Source organism: Littorina saxatilis, linkage group LG2 (genome assembly GCF_037325665.1).
Source record: "Littorina saxatilis isolate snail1 linkage group LG2, US_GU_Lsax_2.0, whole genome shotgun sequence".
NCBI classification, from domain to species: domain Eukaryota; kingdom Metazoa; phylum Mollusca; class Gastropoda; order Littorinimorpha; family Littorinidae; genus Littorina; species Littorina saxatilis.
The window spans coordinates 87612649-87619822 of record NC_090246.1 but is presented as its reverse complement, the minus strand read 5'-3'; the positions used below and the strand labels follow the sequence as shown (position 1 = coordinate 87619822).

At 39.6% G+C, this 7174-nt stretch overlaps 1 protein-coding gene across 3 annotated transcripts in view; it reads left to right on the top strand.

Moving 5' to 3' along the window:
- The window catches only part of LOC138960047 (nicotinamidase-like), a 42765-nt gene extending 41667 nt beyond the window's left edge, over window positions 1–1098 (top strand). For all 3 annotated transcript variants that reach the window (XM_070331769.1, XM_070331768.1, XM_070331767.1), the window contains exon 7: window positions 1–1098. This exon is cut by the window's left edge and continues 317 nt beyond it. The gene's annotated coding sequence lies outside the window, so the exon portion shown is untranslated.
- Window positions 1099–7174: the final 6076 nt, after the last annotated feature.

Sequence of the window (7174 nt, the reverse complement as noted above, 5' to 3'; positions counted from 1 at the left end):
CACGACGTCAACTGCGGGCTAAATCAAGGAAGGCTGAATCTTCCTTCCTGATCTTCAAACATTAAAGCCGATCTGGGCTCAGCTGTGGAAATGGAATTGTGATCTCTTCTGGGATTTGCACAGCAGGCATGTGTCTTTTACGGTCTCTGGGGCCTGAGTCATGCCTCCTGAGGTCGTTAAAAACGAGTCCTCTGGGGTGGTGTGCACGTCAAAGTACCCAGCTGGGTGGGAAGTAAGGGCTGGGTCGGATTGGTTGGCATTGGGATTTGTTTGAAATTTCAACCAATTCGACCCAGTTATCGGGTCCCAAACCAGTTGGTAACTTCTTGTGTAGCAACTAGTTGGACACTGTCTCGTGCACGCTACCCCAGTTCTGTGTTGGTCCGTGTGTGTATGAGCTGGTCTGTAATGGCCTCTGCGTTGTGTCTGTTGTGCTGTGCTGCGTTGCATAGTACGTCTTACAGTATATTGTATTGTATTGAATGCGTAGCGTTGCGTTGCATAGTACGTCTTACAGTATAGTATTGTATTGAATGCGTAGCGTTGCGTTGCGTTGCATAGTACGTCTTACAGTATATTGTATTGTATTGAATGCGTAGCGTTGCGTTGCATAGTACGTCTTACAGTATATTGTATTTTATTCCCCCCTCTGCTTCTTTACCTCTGTAAACTTGTAGGGCTAGTTATTTTTCGATAAACACCCAGCAACCAAACAAATAACGACCCAGCAACAACCTGAATCCTCGATAGCGCAATGGGTTGAGAAGCTGTTCTGCGTCGGTACTACTTTTGCGACTGAAAAGTTCCAAACGCTCTAATGTACGAAGTATGCATCTCTGGAGCAAACAATACAAACATACCACATTTAAATTAACAACTACAGGCTTGAACACATGAATCTCCATGAGTTTGGTTGTTTCATTCCGCAGGAATAATGATGAAGTTTGTTGTTGTTTTTTGTGTGTTCTCAGGCGTGTGTTGTTTATATTGGTCGAAAATAGTGCGAGTTGTGTCCCCTGGATGTCGAAGAAGACTAACTTTCCTGGTTAAGTGTGCGAAATCAAGTTTTTTCTTCTCCTTTTTTTTTTTTTTTTTTTTTTTTTTTTTTTTTTTTTTTTTTAAAGGGTCCAAAAAGTTATATGGTCGGGAGAGAAAAAAAATATGATGGTCAGGGAATCGGAAACATTGAGTCTTTCTTTTTGCTAAACAAGAATTGTATTTGCCATTATATAGCATAAAAGCCGTTGCTAATAGACGAATTCCGGAAATAACACCCCTTGGTAGTGACTAGTCTGTAATGTCACGTGGGTATACTTTCCGAAAGTATCCCCACGTGACATTATTTCCCACGTGACATTATCGGCCAGTCACTAGCGAGGGGGGGGGGGGGGAGGGGGGTGTATCATACACGTGTACAGGAACCACGTGTCGTAAGTTTGTCCAAGAAAAGGCAAGGGTACTCACTCTTTCTTAACCCATACAATCCTGACAGAGTTATTTCCGAAAATCGTCTATTGTCCATGTACCCTCAATGAACAAGCAAGACGATACAACGAGCTAGCGAAGACAGCCCTATTCTTCGCCCGAGTTAAATTTTGTAACTCGCCAAAACGCTTAGCTGTTGAATTGCGACCAAGAATACAAAGACTTGACGATTTGTGTTTTTTTGTGTTTTTTGAATATTTGACTTCCAAATTGCCAAGCTGTTGATTTTGTTTGTACATAAGCCAAGGCATGATTTTATCTTGATGTTTCGTGGTTGTTGTTTTTTATAGCTCGTTATGTAAGCCTATATGCTGTTGCAGATTTTTGTATATCATGTTTAATTGTGTGGTGTTTTTATTGTTTCACTTGTTTTGTACAAACACTCATCCCTGTATATGTTTATGGCTCCTGATAAATACATAAATGTTTGTATTCTTTCAATGAAGTCGTTCAGACGTTAACATGTATGTATGGTTATTAGGCAGTAGAGCTTATATATAGCTGTTGATTTGTTTAATTATGCATTTACGGCTTAAACAGAAAGATATACGGGTATTGATAAGAAAGTCAACTGTGTGCTGGTGAAATTAAAATCCTTAATTGATGTACCTCATTGACTATTGATGAGCAACACGTGATATCTGTTGTTTGCATAAAGAGTGTAAAAAATGAAATATTCATCCTTTGGGAATGTGACAATAACATTTTACTAATCTCTGGCAACGTAGAGTATTCTTTTCATTTGTAGTGGAACTTACCATTGCTTATACCCTGTTTTTATCCAGGCTTTATTTTAGCGTGGTCGTGCATTTAAGTTTTTAAAGCTTGATTAACAATTCATGCATCTGTAAAATTAATGTGTGTGTGTGTGTGTGTGAGCGTGTGTGTGTGTGTGTGTGTGCGTGTGTGTGTGCGTGCGTGCGTGTGTTCGTGCGTGCGTGCGTGGTTGTGTTTGTGTGTGTGTGTGTGTGTGTGTGTGTGTGTGTGTGTGTGTGTGTTGCAGAGAGAGGTAAGGCGGGGCACCCTTGATTTTAATGAAACGTTCCATTTCGTTTACACTGTCACATCTGCAACAATTATACAGATATAAGTCTGATGATTGTCCTGCATTGCTCCTTTATGTGTGTGTTACAGTGTATCAGCATTCGTGGTCACATATTTGCATTTAATTTTCCCGCATATTTCCTGTCAAGTTTATTACATTAAAAACGTATGACATAATTATATTGGTTTGTATAAATGTGTAACACGCATCTTTCAATAAAGGAAATGAAGATCCACCACCATTGTCGTCGTCGTCATTAACATCATCATCATCATCATCATCATCATCATCATCATCATCATCATCATCATTATCATCATCATCATCATCATCTCTTTCTCTCTTCTTCACCCCCCCCCCCCCCTTCTCTCTCTCAGACACAGACACAAACACACACACATACACACACACATACACACATACACACATACACACACACACACACACACACACACACACACACACACATACTACGCTCAACACACGCACACGGTAGTGGGGATTAACTCGGTACTAAAACAGTGCTGTATATTTTTTAGAAGACCTGGTGTTGTTTCCCCTGAATCGGAAACATGAGTACAACGAACACAAAACATCTTTACTCTCTCTCTCTCTCTCTCTCTTTCTTTAACAACACACACACACACACGACACCACAAACTCAAGCACGCGGGGGTTGAGGGGGGGGGGGGAGGGGGGTTGTACAATGAATAAATTAACTTACTATAGGCCAGGCCTAACTGGTATTGTTTTCTCGGAATCAGAAGCGAGAGTGAAATGTCAGCTAAAAAAGAAACAGCAGAGCTGAAACCAAAAATTCATTTTCTTGACGTACACTCAACATATGTTATTTAGACTGGCGTAGATATAGTCTAAACTGTCTATAACGGCCACTCAAGGTACTGACCATACGTGGTCTTTACACTGATCTAGAAAGGTGGTCGCAATGGAAAGGTACATTATATTGAGAGAAAAAACAAACTCGCCCGGGATGAACTTCGAATTGTACTGATCTTGTCTTGATGAAAAAAGAAATCTTTTATGATTTAAGAATGTTTGTGTAACAAGCTGTCAATTTATCATTTAGATTTTTAAAGTTAGGTCAAGCACCAAAACGAGGCGCCTGATTGTCCGTTCGCATAGTAAACGAAAATAAATTCTTTGAAAATGTCTCACGCTCGACAGAAAGCAGCCAGGATGTTCCCGTTCGGTGAGCGTTCAAATGGAAGTATGCTTGCACTGTATGTAGAGCCTCGGAGAGCTCAGTGATGGTTTACGGGAGGCTTACTGTGCCTTCAAAGTGTGTGTTTTTTCGCCAGGGCACAGCTGTGGGAAATAAATACCAGCTGTTGCAATTTTCTCAAGTGATCAGAAAGTTGAGTATAATAATTGTCAGGCTTAAAAACAAAACAGCAGTGAAATCGTGCATTTATTGTCTTCAGCCGTGATGGTAAAAAAAATCATTTTATTCTGGTCTCCTGTCCCCATGTCATCAACGTCTACCTACTTCAATCAAATGCGTAATACGATTGTAATATGATATAAGAAACACGAAACACAGCAAAAATAATATTTTTTTGTCAGATACGTGCGTCATTTTCTCCGAACAACTGAAATTCAAGACTATCAAATATCACCTTTACAAACAGCCATTTGATGTTTCAAAACTAGCTTTGTTGGCCTTGGAAATTTGTTTTAATAAACCATGGAAAATTTGTTTAGATAAGCAAAAGTGAAGAACAGCAAAAACAAGTTGATACACGAAGCTTCAGGCTCTTCTTTTTTTCTTCCGAAGTTGTCCACAATGAAATATAATGCTGACAAGATGTATGCGATATTGCCTTAGGCTTGTACGTGTCATTCGTAATAGCAGCTGCTCATTTAAAAGGTACCTTTCTTGGTGACGTCCCCATTCGCCCCCGCTTAACTCGCCATGGAAGGGAGGTAACTCTTATCATACCAGCAGACCATGTCATTCTCAAGGGGTGTAAAATGATCAGTTGAACCTGCTGCTTGATTATCTGAGATCTAAACCACCAGGGCGAAGCCGGGCCGTAACTGCTAGTTACATTGCAAAAATGCCGTCATCTAAAGACAAAAGTGTGTACGTGTGCGTGTTTCTGTATGTCAGTTGTGTTGTGTGTGTGGGGGGGGGGGGGGGGCGATGTTCTGATCCCGTCTTAGGTCAGCACGTGTTGTATCTGTCAAGTTATGAAATAATTGCGGACAGGTGATACCACAAACGTATCCCCCATCTAAGCAAAACGCATTGCTGACGACAAATACAGACAGTTGTTTCCTGAGGTGTGTGTGGGAGGTGGGGGGGGGGGGGGGCGCATGCTTTCTAAACGATTGTGTTTTTCCACACAGTACGGATCAGCAGGCAGTCGCTGATTTTACTGACATCTCCACAATTGTCCAACCTGCCCTCGGCAAGTTGTCTCTCACTTTTGAGGATGAAAGTTGCTTGTTCATTTCAATGCTTGTTATTCTCTCAGGTGCCAGGAGAAAGGTTCCGTACAACTCTCGCTTACTCCATTACACATGTCGTATGCGGCATAAAGAGCGATTACTTCCCTTTTGGTTATTTGATATCTCACTTTCATAGTTCATCAAGATTATGAGACAAGTAACATCAGAGACTTTCACATGTATGGGTTAAACCATGCAATCGTCGGAACTAACACCTGCACAGACGAGTCCATCTGTGCCCTCCCTAATGTGCTTGTTTCTTTCTTTCTTTCAATTCTTTCTTTTTCTTTTTTTTCCTTTTTATATTTAGTCAAGTTTTGACTAAATATTTTAACATCGAGGGGGAATCGAAACGAGGGTCGTGGTGTATGTGCGTGTGTGTGTGCGTGTGTGTGTGTGTCTGTGTGTGTGTGTGTAGAGCGATTCAGACTAAACTACTGGACCGATCTTTATGAAATTTTACATGAGAGTTCCTGGGTATGAAATCCCCAGACGTTTTTTTCTTTTTTTTTTGATAAATGTCTTTGATGACGTCATATCCGGCTTTTTGTAAAAGTTGAGGCGGCACTGTCACACCCTCATTTTTCAATCAAATTGATTGAAATTTTGGCCAAGCAATCTTCGACGAAGGCCGGACTTTGGTATTGCATTTCAGCTTGGAGGCTTAAAAATTAATTAATGACTTTGGTCATTAAATATCTGAAAATTGTAATGAAAAATTATATTTTTTAAACGATCCAAAATTACGTTCATCTTATTCGTCATCATTTTCTGATTCCAAAAACATATAATATGTTATATACGGATTAAAAACATGCTCTGAAAATTAAAAACATAAAAATTATGATTAAAATAAAATGTCCGACATCGATTTAAACACAATTTCATCTTATTCCTTGTGGGTTCCTGATTCCAAAAACATATAGATGTGATATGTTTGGATTAAAAACACGCTCAGAAAGTTAAAAAGAATAGAGATAAAGAAAAGCGTGCTATCCTTCTCAGCGCAACTACTACCCCGCTCTTCTTGTCAATTTCACTGCCTGTGCATCGAGCGGTGGACTGACGATGCTACGAGTATACGCTCTTGCTGTAAAAATGCAGTGAGTTCAGTTTCATTCTGTTAGTTCGACAGCTTGACTAAATGTTATAATTTCGCCTTACGCGACTTGTTATCTTTCTTTCTGTCTTTCTGTCTTTCTTTCTTTCTTTCTTTCTTTTTATATTTAGTCAAGTTTTGACTAAATATTTTAACATCGAGGGGGAATCGAAACGAGGGTCGTGGTGTATGTGCGTGTGTCTGTGTGTCTGTGTGTCTGTGTGTGTGTGTAGAGCGATTCAGACTAAACTACTGGACCGATCTTTATGAAATTTGACATGAGAGTTCCTGGGTATGAAATCCCCGAACGTTTTTTTCATTTTTTTGATAAATGTCTTTGATGACGTCATATCCGGCTTTTCGTGAAAGTTGAGGCGGCACTGTCACGCCCTCATTTTTCAACCAAATTGGTTGAAATTCTGGTCAAGTAATCTTCGACGAAGCCCGGACTTCGGTATTGCATTTCAGCTTGGTGGCTTAAAAATTAATTAATGACTTTGGTCATTAAAAATATGAAAATTGTAAAAAAAAAAAAATTTTATAAAACGATCCAAATTTACGTTTATCTTATTCTCCATCATTTGCTGATTCCAAAAACATATAAATATGTTATATTCGGATTAAAAACAAGCTCTGAAAATTAAATATATAAAAATTATTATCAAAATTAAATTGTCGAAATCAATTTAAAAACACTTTCATCTTATTCCTTGTCGGTTCCTGATTCCAAAAACATATAGATATGATATGTTTGGATTAAAAACACGCTCAGAAAGTTAAAACAAAGAGAGGTACAGAAAAGCGTGCTATCCTTCTTAGCGCAACTACTACCCCGCTCTTCTTGTCAATTTCACTGCCTTTGCCATGAGCGGTGGACTGACGATGCTACGAGTATACGGTCTTGCTGAAAAATGGCGTTGCGTTCAGTTTCATTCTGTGAGTTCGACAGCTACTTGACTAAATATTGTATTTTCGCCTTACGCGACTTGTTTACATTTAGTCAAGTTTTGACTAAATGTTTTAACGTAGAGGGGGGAATCGAGACGAGTGTCGTGGTGTATGTGCGTGTGTGT